Below are 19,434 nucleotides of genomic sequence, written 5' to 3'. Positions count from 1 at the left end.
GGGCTAGCTACCTGACTATAGCCCTTGATAAACCTCCTGTAGAAATTAGCAAAGCCGAGGAACTGTTGCAGCTTCCTACGGCTAGTGGGTTGGGGCCAGTCTCTCACCGCCGCAACCTTGGCCGGATCAGGAGCGACGGAGTTAGGGGAAATGATAAACCCCAGGAAGGACAAAGAAGTGCGGTGAAACTCGCACTTCTCGCCCTTCACAAACAGCCGGTTCTCCAACAACCGCTGCAGGACCTGACGTACATGCCGGACATGAGTCTCAGGATCCGGAGAAAAGATGAGTATATCGTCCAGATATACGAAGACGAATCGGTGCAGGAAGTCCCGCAAGATGTCATTAACTAATGCTTGGAACGTCGCGGGAGCGTTTGTAAGACCGAACGGCATGACCAGGTACTCAAAGTGACCTAACGGGGTGTTAAATGCCGTCTTCCACTCGTCTCCCTTCCGGATCCGAACCAGGTGATACGCATTCCTAAGATCAAGCTTGGTGAATATCTTGGCTCCATGCAGGGGCGTGAAAACAGAATCCAACAAGGGTAAGGGGTATCGGTTACGAACCGTGATTTCATTCAGCCCCCTGTAATCGATGCATGGACGTAGTCCGCCATCCTTTTTCCCCACAAAAAAGAAACCCGCACCCATCGGGGAGGTGGAATTCCGGATCAACCCGGCAGCCAAAGAGTCCCGGATGTAGGTCTCCATTGATTTGCGCTCAGGTCGTGAGAGGTTGTACAGCCTACTGGACGGGAACTCAACGCCTGGAACCAAATCAATGGCACAATCGTACGGGCGGTGCGGGGGAAGGGTGAGCGCCAGATCCTTGCTAAACACCTCCGCAAGGTCATGGTACTGCACCGGCACCGTCCCTAGATTGGGCGGGGCTCTGACCTCCTCCCTGGCCTGGGAACCGGGAGGAACCGAGGAACCTAAACATACCCGATGGCAGGTTTCGCTCCACTGAACCACTACCCCGGACGGCCAATCGATCCGGGGATTGTGTTTCAACATCCAGGGGAACCCTAAAATCACACGGGAGGTGGCCGGAGTCACAAAAAACTCGATCTCCTCCCGGTGATTTCCCGACACCACCAGGGTTACTGGTGGTGTCTTGTGAGTGATTGGAGGGAGTAGGGAGCCATCTAGTGCTCGCACCTGCACAGGCGAGGTAAGCGCCACCAGAGGGAGCCCTGTCTCCCTGGCCCATTTGCTGTCTAGCAAATTCCCTTCAGAGCCCGTGTCCACCAGTGCTGGGGCCTTCAGGGTTAAATCCTCATAAAGGATTGTAACTGGGAGTCGAGTGGCAATGTGGGTGTGTCCCACGTGAATGTCTCGGCCCACCCCTAGCCCAGTCTCTAGGGGTGGGCGTTGGTGTTTAACCGCTCGGGGCAGTCTCTCAATTGATGCTCTATCGAGCCACAAACAAAACACGCCCCGCGGTCCAGCCTCCTCTGTCTACTTGGTGCTCTAAATGTGGCCCTGCTCGTGTCCATAGCTTCGTCAGCAGGGGGAGCTGTAACCACACGAGGCGCAGGGGCCGTGGAGCGTGGGGAGGGCGGAACGCGATCGGAACCGGAAGGGAGAGGGACGGTGCGTGCCCGGCCACGCCCTTCGTCTCATTCCCGACGGCGTTCTTCCAACCGATTGTCTAATCGTATGACGAGATCGATAAGCCCATCTAAATCCCGCGGTTCATCCTTAGCCACCAGGTGCTCCTTTAGAACCAATGACAGTCCGTTTACAAAGGCGGCGCGGAGGGCAGTGCTATTCCAGCCTGACCTCGCAGCCGCGATGCGGAAGTCGACTGCATAGGCAGCTGCGCTCCGGCGCCCCTGTCTCATTGACAGTAGCACGGCCGAAGCGGTCTCTCCTCTATTTGGGTGATCGAACACTGTTCTGAACTCCCTCACAAACCCATCATATGTCTGAAGGAGCCGTGAATTTTGCTCCCAGAGCGCTGTAGCCCAAGCGCGTGCCTCACCACGAAGCAGATTTATCACATAAGCTACTTTGCTAGCATCAGTCGCGTACATGACGGGACGCTGTGCGAAGACGAGCGAACACTGCATAAGGAAATCTGCGCACGTCTCCACACAGCCTCCGTACGGCTCTGGGGGGCTTATGTATGCTTCCGGGGAAGGTGGGAGGGGTCGTTGAACGACCAGTGGAACGTCACTGTTACGCACAGGGTCGACGGGAGGGAGAGCCGCAGCGGCGCCCGGAGGGCGCGCTTCCACCTGCGCGGCGAGAGCCTCCACCCTGCGGTTCAGGAGGACGTTCTGCTCGGTCATCAAATCCAACCGAGTCGTGAAAGCGGTGAGGATCCGCTGCAACTCACCGATCACCCCTCCTGCGGACGCCTGTGCGCCCTGTTCTTCCATTGGCCGTTCAACAGCCAGTTGACGCCCCTCGGGATCCATGACGCTGGCCGAGATATCCTGTTGTGAAAGTGTAGGTACACGGACCCACAACAGGGGGCGCAAATGAACGGACAATGGAGTAGGTCAAATAACAACAATTTACTGTTGCGAATGTGCACAACCAATACAACAGATTACACACTAGACAGGAGTCAAATCACAAAGGTGTCGTGTGGGCAGGCTCGAAGATAGGAGACACCTGTCCAAAGCAGAACCGGAACCACACGATTTCCTCCGCCACCAGACCCCGGGAATACTGGAGCCGCCAAGTCCCGAACTCCCAGGTGGCCACTGCCTCCGCATGTCGGATCTGGTACTGCTGGCGAGGAACAAAAAGCAGTTAAATGAGGGCGCGTTTGCACCCAGCAATCCGTATGACAGGAAAGCTACCTCCACCTCTCGTTGGAAAAGTAGTTCACAATACAACGCTCAAGTAACAAAAGGATACTGTCTCACAGTCAGCTGAGGTACGTTACCTTCAAGGTAGAACGATATCTCGGCAAAGAGGTGGAGATGTCGTCTGGCTGATATACCAACACTGATCCTGATGAATGGTGACAGCTGTCAAAGATGATGAGCGTCAGCTGTCACCCTGGCTGCTCCTGTGAGGCGGCAGCGCCCTCTGGTGCCTGGAGCCCACACTCCAGGCCGGGTGCCCTCTGGTGGTGGTGGGCCAGCAGTACCTCCTCTTCAGCGGCCCACACAACAGTGCAGCTCCATCCAGAGATGGGAGCTGTATTCGTGTTGGCGATCCTCCTGTCCTGTGCGCCAATAGCATTTCTTGTATATTCGTCCAGAATTGCTCTGTGAATTGTTCTGTAAATTATGTTTGCAGCATGGCCCAAGCAGAGGGTCACCCCATTGAGTCTGATCTGCTTGAGGTTTCTTCCTCAGAGGGAGTTTTTCCTAACTACTGTTGCTCTGGGGGTTGGTAAGGTTAGACCTTACCTGTGTGAAGTGTTTTGAGGCAACTTTGTTGTGATTTGGTGCTATATAAATGAAAATAAATCGAAATTGAAATTGGTGTAATGTGGTCGAACTTTCTGCTTCATGTCAAAAGTCTGGCTGCAGCATTTTGACCCAGTCTGTTGTGAAAGTGTAGTGACACGGACCCACAACAGGGGGTGCAAATGAACGGGCAATAGATGAGCCAAAAAGTAACAATTTAATGTTGTGAAATGTGCACAACGAACATACAGACAATCTCAGAATATAATTACAGTCAATCCACAAAGGTGACGTGTGGGCAGGCTCGAGGATAGAAGACGTCTATCCTGAGAAGAGCCGGAACCACACGATTTCCGCCGCCACAGAACCTGGTGAATACTGGAGCCGCCAAGTCCCGAATTCCCAGGTGATCACCGTCCCCGACTGTCGGATCTGGTACTGCTGGCGAGAACAAAGACAGTCAAGTGTGGGTGTGTGTACACCCAGTAACAACAACGGTGGGAATGCCACCTCCACCTCTCACTCAATACGTTGCAGCGATCCCTCAGAGGAAAAAGAGTGCCGTCTTGCACAGCCTCCCCAAACTAAGGACCTGCAAACACTCACAATAAACAGATTCAGGTAAACACAAATGGCTGAGGATATTACCTCTAATGAAGTACGATATCTCGGCGATGAGGTGGAGATGACGTCTGGGTTTTATGGAGTGCGATGATGTAGAATGTGTGACAGCTGTCAGGAATTAATGAGTGACAGCTGTCACTCCCGGCTGTGTCCGTGGCGGCAGCGCCCTCTCGTGCCTGAAGCCCGCACGTCAGGCAGGGCGCCCGTTGGTGGTGGGCCAGCAGTACCTCCTCTTCTGGCGGCCCAAACAACAGTCTAGAAGAGATAAACGCATGAATCAGGGTCTCAGCATCAGCCATAGACAGGATGGGAAAAATCTTCGCTATATTTCGCAGGTGGAAGAAAGCAGTCCTCGTAATATTTCTAATGTGGAGGTCAAAGGACAATGTAGGACCAAAAATTACCCCAAGGTTCCTCACTTTGTCAGTGTGATGTATGACACACGAGCCTAGGCTAAGCATTAACTGGTCAAATTGATGCCGATGTCTCACTGGACCAAGAACCATCATTTCAGTCTTTTCAGAGTTTAAAAGTAGGAAGTTTCTAGACATCCAACTTCTCACTGATGCAAGGTAATCTTTTAAGGATTTTATGTGGATGAGATTACCAGCAGTTATCAGCAAGTATAACTCTCATCTGCATAGCAGTGAAAGGTAATCCCAAAACGCTGCAATATGTGCCCAAGCGGTGCTATATAAAGGGAGGAACACAGGGGGCCTAAGACGGACCCCTGTGGAACCCCAAATGTCATGTTACTAAGGTTAAAGGTAGTGTTATTGTACAAAACACAGTGAGAACGACTGGTCAAGTAGATCAGCATCATCAGTAGCAAGATCTTCACTTAGCCTGGAAAGAGTCTGTTGCTCTATAAAAAAGCCCTCCGTAAAGCTAGGACATCTTACTACTCATCACTAATTGAAGAAAATAAGAACCCCAGGTTTCTTTTCAGCACTGTAGCCAGGCTGACAAAGAGTCAGAGCTCTATTGAGCCGAGTATTCCTTTAACTTTAACTAGTAATGACTTCATGACTTTCTTTGCTAATAAAATTTTAACTATTAGAGAAAAAAATTAATCATACCCATCCCAAAGACATATCGTTATCTTTGGCTGCTTTCAGTGATGCCGGTATTTGGTTAGACTCTTTCTCTCCGATTGTTCTGTCTGAGTTATTTTCATTAGTTACTTCATCCAAACCATCAATATGTTTATTAGACCCCATTCCTACCAGGCTGCTCAAGGAAGCCCTACCATTAATTAATGCTTCGATCTTAAATATGATCAATTTATCTTTATTAGTTGGCTATGTACCACAGGCTTTTAAGGTGGCAGTAATTAAACCATTACTTTAAAAGCCATCACTTGACCCAGCTATCTTAGCTAATTATAGGCCAATCTCCAACCTTCCTTTTCTCTCAAAGGGTAGTTGTAAAACAGCTAACTGATCATCTGCAGAGGAATGGTCTATTTGAAGAGTTTCAGTCAGGTTTTAGAATTCATCATAGTACAGAAACAGCATTAGTGAAGGTTACAAATGATCTTCTTATGGCCTCAGACAGTGGACTCATCTCTGTGCTTGTTCTGTTAGACCTCAGTGCTGCTTTTGATACTGTTGACCATAAAATTTTATTACAGAGATTAGAGCATGCCATAGGTATTAAAGGCACTGCACTGCGGTGGTTTGAATCATATTTATCTAATAGATTACAATTTGTTCATGTAAATGGGGAATCTTCTTCACAGACTAAGGTTAATTATGGAGTTCCACAAGGTTCTGTGCTAGGACCAATTTTATTCACTTTATACATGTTTCCCTTAGGCAGTATTATTAGACAGCATTGCTTAAATTTTCATTGTTACGCAGATGATACCCAGCTTTAGCTATCCATGAAGCCAAAGGACACACACCAATTAGCTAAACTGCAGGATTGTCTTACAGACATAAAGACATGGATGACCTCTAATTTCCTGCTTTTAAACTCAGATAAAACTGAACTTATTGTACTTGGCCCCACAAATCTTAGAAACATGGTGTCTAACCAGATCCTTACTCTGGATGGCATTACCCTGACCTCCAGTAATACTGTGAGAAATCTTGGAGTCATTTTTGATCAGGATATGTCATTCAATGCGCATATTAAACAAATATGTAGGACTGCTTTTTTGCATTTGCGCAATATCTCTAAAATTAGAAAGGTCTTGTCTCAGAGTGATGCTGAAAAACTAATTCATGCATTTGTTTCCTCTAGGCTGGACTATTGTAATTCATTATTATCAGGTTGTCCTAAAAGTTCCCTGAAAAGCCTTCAGTTAATTCAAAATGCTGCAGCTAGAGTACTGACGGGGACTAGAAGGAGAGAGCATATCTCACCCATATTGGCCTCTCTTCATTGGCTTCCTGTTAATTCTAGAATAGAATTTAAAATTCTTCTTCTTACTTATAAGGTTTTGAATAATCAGGTCCCATCTTTTCTTAGGGACCTCATAGTACCATATCACCCCAATAGAGCGCTTCGCTCTCAGACTGCAGGCTTACTTGTAGTTCCTAGGGTTTGTAAGAGTAGAATGGGAGGCAGAGCCTTCAGCTTTCAGGCTCCTCTCCTGTGGAACCAGCTCCCAATTCAGATCAGGGAGACAGACACCCTCTCTACTTTTAAGATTAGGCTTAAAACTTTCCTTTTTGCTAAAGCTTATAGTTAGGGCTGGATCAGGTGACCCTGAACCATCCCTTAGTTATGCTGCTATAGACTTAGACTGCTGGGGGGTTCCCATGATGCACTGAGTGTTTCTTTCTCTTTTTGCTCTGTATGCACCACTCTGCATTTAATCATTAGTGATTGATCTCTGCTCCCCTCCACAGCATGTCTTTTTCCTGGTTCTCTCCCTCAGCCCCAACCAGTCCCAGCAGAAGACTGCCCCTCCCTGAGCCTGGTTCTGCTGGAGGTTTCTTCCTGTTAAAAGGGAGTTTTTCCTTCCCACTGTTGCCAAGTGCTTGCTCACAGGGGGTCGTTTTGACCGTTGGTGTTTTTCTGTAATTATTGTATGGCCTTGCCTTACAATATAAGGCGCCTTGGGGCAACTGTTTGTTGTAATTTGGTGCTATATAAATCAATCAATCAATCAATCAATCAACTTTTTTCTTATATAGCGCCAAATCACAAACAGTTGCCCCAAGGCTCTCCATATTGTAAGGCAAAGCCATACAATAATTATGAATAAAATAAAATAAAATTGATTTGATTTATAAATGCCAGTAACTGCTGGTGATCTCATCCACATAAAATCCTTAGAAGATTGCCTTGCATCAGTGAGAAGCTGGATGTCTCACAATTTCCTACTTTTAAACTCTGATAAGACTGAAATGATGGTTCTTGGTCCAGTGAGACATCAGCATCAACTGGGCTCACGTTTTCTACTTTCTTTTCCCCCTTTTTTTTTTGTTTTTTTACTAATAGCCCAATTTCATAGCCTTAAGAGTGTGCATATCATGAATGCTTGGTCTTGTTGGATTTGTGAGAATCTACTGAATCTACTGGTACCTTGTTTCCCATGTAACAATAAGAAATATACTCAAAACCTGGATTAATCTTTTTAGTCACATAGCACTACTATTATTCTGAACACTACTGTAGTTCTATGCTTTTTACTCTTGTAATTCATTGTATTAGTAAACGGAGCGTGCCACGGCCTCAACTGTATCTAAATTCTGGGTCTTTTAGTGAAGTTTAGGGCTAGTGGCCGGCGATCACCTTAGTATTTCTTCTGTTTTTCTTGTTAATGCTGACAAATTATACTATATTTCTTGTCTTTCTGATGCCTGATTCTGTTTTTTCTGTTTGAGGTGCGGCTCCATCCAGAGATGGGTGTGGTGAAACCCTCCTGTACTGTGCACTAACAGCATTTCCTGTATATTCGTTTTATAATTTATGTCTGTATCAAGGCCCAAGCAGAGGATCACCCCTCAGTCTGGTTTGCTTGAGGTTTCTTCCTTAAATCCTCAGGATTTTTCCTTACCACTGTTGCTCTGGGGGTTGGTAAGGTTAGACCTTACTTGTGTGAAGCATCTTGAGGCAGTTTTGCTGTGGTTTGGCGCTATATAAATGAAATGAAATGAAGCAATGTCCACCAGAGCCCGTGAATTGAATCTTAATTTCTCCTCTGTAAGCAATCTCCAAAGGCATTTGAGAGAATTTGGCAGTACATCCAACCACTCAACTCCAAACCACGTGTAACCAGTCTGGTCTATTTTATGAGATCATGCCTATGTTTCTGATCCAAATCTGAGACTTTAGCTCATGTGCTATGTTTTTATGACCAAGATTAAGGTATTTTATTTATCATGTCGCATGCTTTGTGCCATTCTCTGTGGAGGACGTTGAGGATTTATTCATATTTGGTTTCATAGGAGGGCTGGTACTTATTGGCTTATGTGCTGCCCTGACCTACCAGAAGACTGGCAAGACGGCTGCTGCCAAACCATGACTCCTTGCTTGTCCGTCATGATTAATGATTTGGGCAAGGCGATGAATTCTCAGGCTACGTTAACCTTTGAACTCAGACGCAAACTGGATAACATTGGATAACACCGCTCACGCCACCCCTACTCTCCTCCGGTGGCTGTGCAGTTTTAGCTGCGACAGGTCCCCGTTCCCCCCAAGCTAGCGGCGGCACGACTCCTGTTGCTGCAGCTTTCACACACTCACATCACCTCAATTCGAAAAAGGGACCGTTTCAAGTTTAGTGCACATAAACAATGTCAAATGTATATGTATTGTCTTAATTCTGTCCCATTATTACGGCAAACAAGTAATAATTGTGGACTAATTGTGTAACTTGAGTGTGGACGTAATCTCGTTGTTGTTGCACTTGTAATGACAATGAAGCTCATTCATCCATCCATCCATTTTATTTATCACAAATGATGTTTACTATGACATGTGCTGCTGCCTTTCTTGCCCAGTTGATCCTTGTCGATCTTAATGGAATTGTACCTGGTTAAATAAAGGTTATTTATAACTGCACCAGCCCAGGACCTCCACATCCAGCATGTTCACCTCCAACATCGTCTGAGACCAGCCACCTGGACAGCTGCTGTAACAATCAGTTTGCAGAACCCAAAAATTTCTGCACAAACTGTCAAAAAACGTTTCAGGGAAGCTCATCTGCTGCTCGTTGTCCTCATTGGGGTGTCGACTTGACTGCAGTTTGTGGTCGTAACCGACAAGTGAGAAAATGCTCACATTCTATGGCGTCTGGCTGCTGATCAACTCTATGTGAAGATGTGTCGCACTGTGTGAGGTGAATGGTGGTCATACCAGATACTGACTGGTTTTCTGACCCCCCTCCCCCCCAAATAAAGCAAAACTGCACATTTCAGAGTGGCCTTTTATTGTGGCCAGCCTAAGGCACACCTGTGAAGTAATCATGCTGTTTAATCAGCATCTTAATATGCCACCCTTGTGAGGTGGGACGGATTATCTCAGCAAAGAAGTGCTCACTAACAGATTTAGACAGATTTGTTAATATTTGAGAGAAACAGGTCCTTTGTGTAGGTAGAAACTGTTTTAGGTCTTTTGAGTTCAGCTCATAAAAAATGGGGGTAAAAACAAAAGTGTTGCGTAATATTTTTGTTCAGTGTGGATCAAAAGGGCTTTTCAATGTTAAAATCAAATATCTGATAAATCCAAAATATGGATCAGATGCAGATTAAACTTAGTCTGTTCATTGAGAGTGCCAGGTTGCACCTCATTGTCACAAATGAGAGTGATTGAGACATATTTGCTTGAGATGTAATGCAAATTCTAATCCAATTACATTTGTTCCACAAATCTGATTGGTTAATCGTGTGAGATTTCAGACCGTATAATATCAGGTGTCACTTTGCAACGTACTTGACCATTTCACATTTGGATGTATTACTCCGTGCCCTAAATGGCCGCACGCGCTGCTACGCTATTGTCAATAATGGAGCTGTTAGCAGAGAGCGAGAGAAAGTCGCGTACCGACGATGATGTCGAAATCTGTGAATTTAAGCAACCATACAGAAGCACTGGTATGGATTCTGATACAGAATTACTGTTTCACATTTGATGAATTACTCCACGCCATGACTGCTGTTGCAGCGACACTGCCTCGACGGTAAGCATCGCCGACCAAATGATCCGTTTTACAAGGCTCCACTAACGCGTCGCCGGTAAAGCTCATTTTGCGGCCGTATAACCAGCATGAATGTATGTAAATCAGACACAACAGGGTTATTCCCTAAATATACATCAAATGGACTTTTCAATATCAAATTCAAATGTCCACAAATCCACAATCCGGATCAGATCCAGATCAAACTTTGTCAGGTGATAAAGGATATGATCTGACATAACACTCTCAAATGTTAAAGAAATTTTATCTTTGAGTTATGAATTTTTGAAAATTCAATGTTAAAGGAGAGGGATTTTTCCAAGATTTTTCTTTGCCCTTTGATCCTGAAAATTGAATCAGTTCTTGCCCATCAGGATATGAAATCTCAAAAAAAAAAAAAAAAAAAAAAATTCATGACATATGAAAAATTCCTGTTCAAAAAGAGACAAACATAAACAGGGGTGAAAACATAACCTCCTTAATGCAGATTATTAGTATTGTTGTTTTGAGACTGAACAAACATGATTAATAATAATAATAACCCTTGCTGATATTAATATCACAGCATCAATGAGGATTATCATCATCATTAATCAAACATCTGACTCTTTTTGGTTTCAAAAGGTTTCTCACTAATTTAAAACCAGACATGAGAAAAATCCCCAAATAAACATCAGATTATTTGCTCAGAGAAAATAAACATGAATATTTTCCTGCATGATAAAATCCACATCAGATTCTTCTTTAAAATGCAAAATTTATTTATTTTATTGATGGAAGAAGAGGTTTGCCTGTTGACTGCATTTTAAATAATATGTCTCATAACTGTGAGAAAAACCTGCGACTTATTGACTTTATTACGCAACAGTGGTGAACAGGGTCATGTGACTCTTTGTGCTTCCACCCATCTGCAGAATGACACTTTTACATTTGAAGAGTTCAGATGCAAAATCTAGTATCTCCAAAACCAGAAATTTTTAGTTGAGGCCAACATGTACTTGACTGTCAAGACGACCATCAGTGTGCAAAATACGAAGGAATTTGAACAAACTGATTTCCTTTTATTGATTCAAGTCTGTGCATTTCTGAATATGGTTTCCTTTAAATCTCCATTTCCAGCTGCATTTTTCTCCATTAAAAAAAAAAAAATACTTACTGGGTTTTGCATCTGAACTCCTCATTTTCACCTTGAATGTCTTTCATTCCTGAGCTGCAACATTTTGGACTTTTGGTATTTGGTCTTTTGTCATTACCCATAATTCTATGTTTCACAACACAACAGTGCGTGAAATCGCTGGATGAGTTCGGATTTGGTGCTGTAATTGTTACGCTGTGCGTGTTCCAACAACAACAGACTAAAGAATGATGACCGACTGTTTTCTGACAGTCTGTGAAGATTTGACGAACTTTGGATCGTATTCCTGAAAGATTGGAAATGTTAATGTTGCAAACACAAACCGGAACTCTTCCAGTGATTTCACGCACAGTGTTGCGCAGCAATACGTCGCATTACGTATAACGAGAAAACAGCGCGTGATTATTCCAGATCCTCCGTGACCTTTGCATCACATATCGTGACAGCGAGCGTAAATAAATGAGTTGATCAAATCACTGTTGGATAAAGTAAGTCTCGTCAACCAGTATGTTGCCATCTTCCACAACCATCCTGGCTGCATAGAAAGCAGCGGTGGGCATCGTCCTCTGTGGAGCGGCGGCGCCGTACAGGGCCATCGTACCGTCCCACTCATCATCATCATCATCATCATCCAGCTCCCAGGAATCAAACACGCTGCCCACAGAACTCCCCTGATGGACCTCCAGAGCTACAGACAGAACCTGTCAGAACAAAGTGAACCAGATTTTCAGTTTATTCTCCTGAAAACGTTCCGGCCATCCTCAGCCACCAAACTAAACATGGATGTCAAGTTCTACCTGGAAGGCGTTGTTGAGCTGCTTGTTCACACTCTTGAAGTCCCGTTTGAGCTTCAGCGGGTTTGGTGGGACTCTGGTCTTAGTGCAGTCCTTCACCAGATCATGAGCCATGTTCAACGTGAGGTAGAGGTCCTGGAGAGCCCGGCTCACGGTGCCGGAGGTGTTGCCGGTGTGAACGATGGCCTGAACCAGCTCCTCCAGGGCTCTGGCTCGCTGAGCAACACAGCGGCTGGACTTTTGTTTGCACTTCACTTCATCCAACATCCAGGAAATGCTCTTAGATAAGTTTGAGATTCTTCCGACGTACTCCATGACACGCTGGGGGAAGGAGGGAGAAAAAGAAACCTGATCAATGCTTGTGGAGCTCTGCAGCAGAGCCACATACCCCAAAAGCTGGAGGCTGCAGCCGCTATAATGAGGCGCTACTCGCTGTTCCTTCTGCTCAATGCAGAGGATGGAGGTTTGTGGAGTCAGTCAGTGCAAAAATAATTCATAGTACCTTTAAATGTGAAGTTCATAATTTTATATGGACGCACATTCCTATACCGTCCAGCAGGTGTCGGGGTTTAGCAGGTCTTCCTTTTCATTTAGATTCCAGAACAATACTGAAAACACAGGTGATTCAAAGGTTTCAAAACCTCCCAGTAGTACATGTGTGGAGTTGGCCATCACTAACTCACAGTGCAGAGCAAGCGTTTTGACCACACCCCCAGCCACACCTTCTATCTTTTATTTCTGGTCATATTCTGGTTAAAATCTGTTTATATCCCACTCCCTTGTTTAGTCTACTCCATCCAGCAGGTGGCAGTAAAACAATGTTGCTTTTGTGAATAATCTGGTGCCTGAAAGTTCACCAGATGTGAATCCATAATCTGAATGTTTTTGCGACATCACAGAAGCAAATGGAATCCTGCCAAACAAGTTCTCATCCAGACAGAAACAAGACAAAACACTAAGGAATCCACAGAACAAGCAAAACAACCTTAGTGACATCACAGGGGGCGGGTTTCCTGCAAATGTTTAATTTCCAAAAAATGACGCGGCAGCCACACCCACTCCTCACGCAGACCAATCAGCTGTGCTTACAGCCTCAAATGGGTGGAGTTTAAATTCTGCATATCTCAGACAAACCTTTTTTCTTCTGAGGTTTTATATGAAAGAACAATTCAGATAACTTCAACTTTTTTGATTTTGGTACTATGGTCAAATAAAATGTCCTTTAAAATCACTGTTTGAAATTTTCATATCTCTAAATGAAACCTCAAACAGCACCTATAAAGACCGTCACAGTGGATTTACTTTAGCCTTTTTTTAAACTCAATGTACATTTCACAAAGGCTGTGATGTGAAACATCTTGACTTTTATTTGAACATAAACAGAAATTCAATCAGAAACTATAAAATAACACTCATTTCAAACATTTAATTTATATGGCAGTAGTTTGGATTTCACTAAGTAGTTTTTAAATATATATTTGGGATTCTAATTATTAATAGTTAATTTTTTTTTAAAGTTTTATTTTTTTAAATATGTGATAACTGATAAATTATATTTACCTGCAGAGTGACGGAGCTCCAAGCTGATGATCGAGTTCAGGTGTGAAAGCTAAAAGAAAATGAAAGTGTTTCAGGTTTTTCTGTTCCGCTGTTGAACACGTGGACCAGCCCTGGTGCTGGCAGGCAGGTTGGTGGGCCACACCCACCTACGGACACGGTGGTGATCCCTGAATGAAGTAAAGAAATCATGAAAACAGTTTCAATGTTCCCATGAGAACAAGCTATGAATTCTGGGATCACAGCGTTAGCCATCAAACATTTCAGATTTCAGTCTACAAAATCACATCTGGGACTCACACCACCGGACATCGTCCCAAAACACTTCATTGCTGTCCTGTTACCATGGAAATACTTACCATGACTGCCATGGACCTGCCTCGGTCCTCTTCTCGTTGGCAGTTTCAAATGATCGCGACACTTAAGAGTTCAAAGCTTAAAACAAGATGATTGTGGCAACCAACTCTTGAGACGTCTCCGGTCCCCCTCCCCCGGGCGGACAGATGTCTCCAGTCCTCCCCGATGGCATTTAGCTTGTGGTGTCTTGGTGTGAGGAGGGCATCCTGGGAACCATCCAGAGGAGCAAACTGATTTTCATTGAGACTCGGGATACTGCAGAGACCAGTGTGGTTGTGGAAAAACAGCAGGAAACACGTGACCTAGAGAAAGTTCTGTGGACCAATAAGCAGGTAGGATACAAATGGCTCCTCCATAAAGAACATGTTCTCAACTGACAAATGTTACAACAAAATCCATCCTCACTCCTTCCTCATCTTTGTACAGGCCTGTTTGGGTCTCTGCTCCCTGTGTGAGATCTTCCTCCATTTGAGGACAGCTTCAATGAAATGAACTACCGTCCCATCGCTGTCTTAGCTTCACATTTGGAAAATGTCCAATCAGTAGACAGTCTTGTGGACAGTTTAAACTCAGCGCTCAAAACTACACTCGACATGACTGCACCACCTTAGTTAAAACCACGCCACCCCCACACACACAAAAACACACTTGCCTTGGTTCAATGATCACTTACATGGCCCCAATCATAAGTCTAGAGGTCTATAGAGCAAAAATGGCGCAGTTTAAAACAAGAAGTATTCCACCTCACGTGGCGAGATGCTACTCGAGTATAAGCATTCACGAGTGCCTACAGTGGGTGTCATCACTGACACCTCACCTAGATTTACAGAATTTGATAGTATCTTTCTAGGCATGCTGACAAAACTCATAACATCTACAAAAAGCACAACCTGTTTATTTGATCCTATACCAACAAAACTGTAAGGACCTGTGGCCCACTCTTGGGCTGACTGGGCTGGAAATTATTAATCTGTCATTAACCTTTGGATCTGTTCCCAAATATTTAAAATCTGCAGTGATTAAACCATTACTTAAGAAATCTAATCTTGACCAGAGTGTATTGAAAAACTATAGGCCGATATCAAATCTATCATTTTGCTCTCAAATTCTGGAAAAAGTGGTTTAATGGTAGCTTGTGGACTATCTTACTGAGAATAATCTTAGGTCTGTTTTAGGCCCCCTGCTTTTCTCCCTTTATATAGCACCCCTTGGGCACATATTGCAGCGTTTTGGGATTACCTTTCACTACTATGCTGATGATACTCAGTTATACATGCCGATAACTGCTGGTAATCTCATGCACATAAAATCCTTAGAAGATTGCCTTGCATCAGTGAGAAGCTGGATGTCTAGAAACTTCCTACTTTTAAACTGATAAGACTGAAATGATGGTTCTTGGTCCAATGAGACATCGGCATCAATTTGACCAGTTAACGCTCAGCCTAGGCTCGTGTGTCATACATCATACTGACAAAGTGAGGATCCTTGGAGTAATTTTTGATCCTTCGTTGTCCTTTGACCTCCACATTAGAAATATTCTGAGGACTGCTTTCTTCCACCTGCGAAATACAACGAAGATTCGTCCCATCCCGTCTATGGCTGATGCTGAGACCCTGATCCATGCGTTTAGGGCTCTCCAACTGGTTCAAAATGCTGCTGCCAGACTTTTGATAGGAAGCAGAAAGTTCGACATTTTTAACGTTTACATTTATCACCTGAAAATTTAGCAGGCATACACATATGAGCAGAAATAAGTTTGATTCAACTTTTTTCTTTCTTTCTTTTTTGGTTGAGAGGGGGTTGAATTTTACCTGAAAGAGATTATTATTATTTTAGGAAATTACTGGAAAATAAATATATAAACAAGAGCAATCAGAGATTTCTGACATCCATCAATCTGGATCCGAGTCACCTAAGAAATTCAGTGGAGTCTTCCGTGGTCTAATATCTGTGTCAAATAATTTTTATCAAAATCCGTGCAGTAGTTTTGATGTAATCCTAACAGACAGAAATAAAAAACGCAGATGATTTTATTACGTCCTTAGCGGATGTAATAAAATCATCATGCTGCATTGAAAAGCACTATGTGGTCTTAGTGGAAGGATGAACTTTTTATTTGATTTTAGTTCGTTTATGGTTTGACATACAAAATTAAAAGTTTTGAACAAAACACAGGAAATGCTTTTAGTAAATAATGTGTTCATTCAAAGATAACAGCTGAAGCTATCGGCTGTGTGAACTCAATATGTTGAATTGTAGAAATGTTAAGATGAATCTTTCTAAAGCTTCAATAACTGAACTGAGGTCAGCTGAATCTCCGCCAACATGAAGATCTGCACACAGGAGGTAATTACTCAAAAGATACCAGTGTTTTTTTGTTTTGTTTTTTTCTTACAGCATTTGTTCGGACCGATTCGTTTGTCCAAACCCATTCATGTTGGATTCAGTGGAGGTTTTTTTTTTTCTTCCAAATTCATGTTGGATTCGGTGGAGGGTTTTTTTTTTCTTCCATATTCATGTTGGATTCAGTGGAGGGTTTTTTTTTTTCTTCCATATTCATGTTGGATTCAGTGGAGGGTTTTTTTTTTTTCTTCCATATTCATGTTGGATTCAGTGGAGGGTTTTTTTTTTTCTTCCATATTCATGTTGGATTCAGTGGAGGGTTTTTTTTTTCTTCCATATTCATGTTGGATTCAGTGGAGGTTTTTTTTTTCCTTCCCCATTCATGTTGGATTCGGTGGAGGTTTTTTTTTCCTTCCCCATTCATGTTGGATTCAGTGGAGGGTTTTTTTTTCCTTCCATATTCATGTTGGATTCAGTGGAGGGTTTTTTTTTTCTTCCCCATTCATGTTGGATTCGGTGGAGGGTTTTTTTTTCCTTCCCCATTCATGTTGGATTCGGTGGAGGGTTTTTTTTTCCTTCCCCATTCATGTTGGATTCGGTGGAGGGTTTTTTTTTCCTTCCATATTCATGTTGGATTCGGTGGAGGTTTTTTTTTCCTTCCCCATTCATGTTGGATTCGGTGGAGGGTTTTTTTTCCTTCCCCATTCATGTTGGATTCGGTGGAGGTTTTTTTTTCCTTCCCCATTCATGTTGGATTCGGTGGAGGGTTTTTTTCCCTTCCCCATTCATGTTGGATTCGGTGGAGGGTTTTTTTCCCTTCCCCATTCATGTTGGATTCGGTGGAGGGTTTTTTTCCTTCCCCATTCATGTTGGATTCGGTGGAGGGTTTTTTTTTCCTTCCCCATTCATGTTGGATTCGGTGGAGGGTTTTTTTTTTCCTTCCCCATTCATGTTGGATTCGGTGGAGGGTTTTTTTTTCCTTCCCCATTCATGTTGGATTCGGTGGAGGGTTTTTTTCCTTCCCCATTCATGTTGGATTCGGTGGAGGGTTTTTTTTCCTTCCCCATTCATGTTGGATTCGGTGGAGGGTTTTTTTTCCTTCCCCATTCATGTTGGATTCGGTGGAGGGTTTTTTTTTCCTTCCCCATTCATGTTGGATTCGGTGGAGGGTTTTTTTTTCCTTCCCCATTCATGTTGGATTCGGTGGAGGGTTTTTTTTTCCCTTCCCCATTCATGTTGGATTCGGTGGAGGGTTTTTTTTTCCCTTCCCCATTCATGTTGGATTCGGTGGAGGGTTTTTTTCCTTCCCCATTCATGTTGGATTCGGTGGAGGGGTTTTTTTCCATCCCCATTCATGTTGGATTCGGTGGAGGGTTTTTTTTCCTTCCCCATTCATGTTGGATTCGGTGGAGGTTTTTTTTTCCTTCCCATTCATGTTGGATTCGGTGGAGGGTTTTTTTTTCTTCCCCATTCATGTTGGATTCGGTGGAGGGTTTTTTTTCTTCCCCATTCATGTTGGATTCGGTGGAGGGTTTTTTTTCTTCCAAATTCATGTTGGATTCAGGGGAGGGTTTTTTTTTCTTCCCCATTCATGTTGGATTCAGGGGAGGGTTTTTTTTTCTTCCCCATTCATGTTGGATTCAGGGGAGGGTTTTTTTTTCTTCCCCATTCATGTTGGATTCAGGGGAGGGTTTTTTTTTTTCTTCCAAATTCATGTTGGATTCGGTGGAGGTTTTTTTTTTTCTTCCCCATTCATGTTGGATTCGGTGGAGGTTTTTTTTTTCTTCCCCATTCATGTTGGATTCAGTGGAGGGTTTTTTTTTTTCTTCCAAATTCATGTTGGATTCAGGGGAGGGTTTTTTTTTTCTTCCCCATTCATGTTGGATTCAGTGGAGGGTTTTTCTTTCTTCCCCATTCATGTTGGATTCAGTGGAGGGTTTTTTTTTCTTCCCCATTCATGTTGGATTCAGTGGAGGTTTTTTTTTCTTCCCCATTCATGTTGGATTCAGTGGAGGGTTTTTTTTTCTTCCCCATTCATGTTGGATTCAGTGGAGGGTTTTTTTTTTCTTCCCCATTCATGTTGGATTCAGTGGAGGGTTTTTTTTTTTCTTCCAAATTCATGTTGGATTCAGTGGAGGTTTTTTTTCCCTTCCCCATTCATGTTGGATTCGGTGGAGGGTTTTTTTTTCCTTCCCCATTCATGTTGGATTCGGTGGAGGTTTTTTTTTCCTTCCCCATTCATGTTGGATTCGGTGGAGGGTTTTTTTTTCCTTCCCCATTCATGTTGGATTCGGTGGAGGGTTTTTTTTTCTTCCCCATTCATGTTGGATTCGGTGGAGGGTTTTTTTTCTTCCCCATTCATGTTGGATTCGGTGGAGGGTTTTATTTCTTCCCCATTCATGTTGGATTCGGTGGAGGGTTTTATTTCTTCCCCATTCATGTTGGATTCAGGGGAGGGTTTTTTTTTTCTTCCCCATTCATGTTGGATTCAGGGGAGGGTTTTTTTTTTTCTTCCAAATTCATGTTGGATTCAGGGGAGGGTTTTTTTTTTCTTCCCCATTCATGTTGGATTCAGTGGAGGTTTTTTTTTTTCTTCCACATTCATGTTGGATTCAGTGGAGGGTTTTTTTTTCTCTTCCAAATTCATGTTGGATTCAGGGGAGGGTTTTTTTTTCTCTTCCAAATTCATGTTGGATTCAGGGGAGGGTTTTTTTTTTTCTTCCAAATTCATGTTGGATTCAGTGGAGGGTTTTTCTTTCTTCCAAATTCATGTTGGATTCAGTGGAGGGTTTTTCTTCCCCATTCATGTTGGATTCAGGGGAGGGGTTTTTTTTCTTCCAAATTCATGTTGGATTCGGTGGAGGGTTTTTTTTTCTTCCCCATTCATGTTGGATTCGGTGGAGGGTTTTTTTTCTTCCCCATTCATGTTGGATTCGGTGGAGGGTTTTTTTTTCTTCCCCATTCATGTTGGATTCAGGGGAGGGGTTTTTTTTTCTTCCAAATTCATGTTGGATTCGGTGGAGGGTTTTTTTTTCTTCCCCATTCATGTTGGATTCGGTGGAGGTTTTTTTTCCCCCCAATTCATGTTGGATTCGGTGGAGGTTTTTTTTTCCCC

Source organism: Thalassophryne amazonica, chromosome 8 (genome assembly GCF_902500255.1).
Source record: "Thalassophryne amazonica chromosome 8, fThaAma1.1, whole genome shotgun sequence".
In the NCBI taxonomy this organism is placed as follows: Eukaryota; Metazoa; Chordata; class Actinopteri; order Batrachoidiformes; family Batrachoididae; genus Thalassophryne; species Thalassophryne amazonica.
This window is presented reverse-complemented; position numbering follows the sequence as displayed.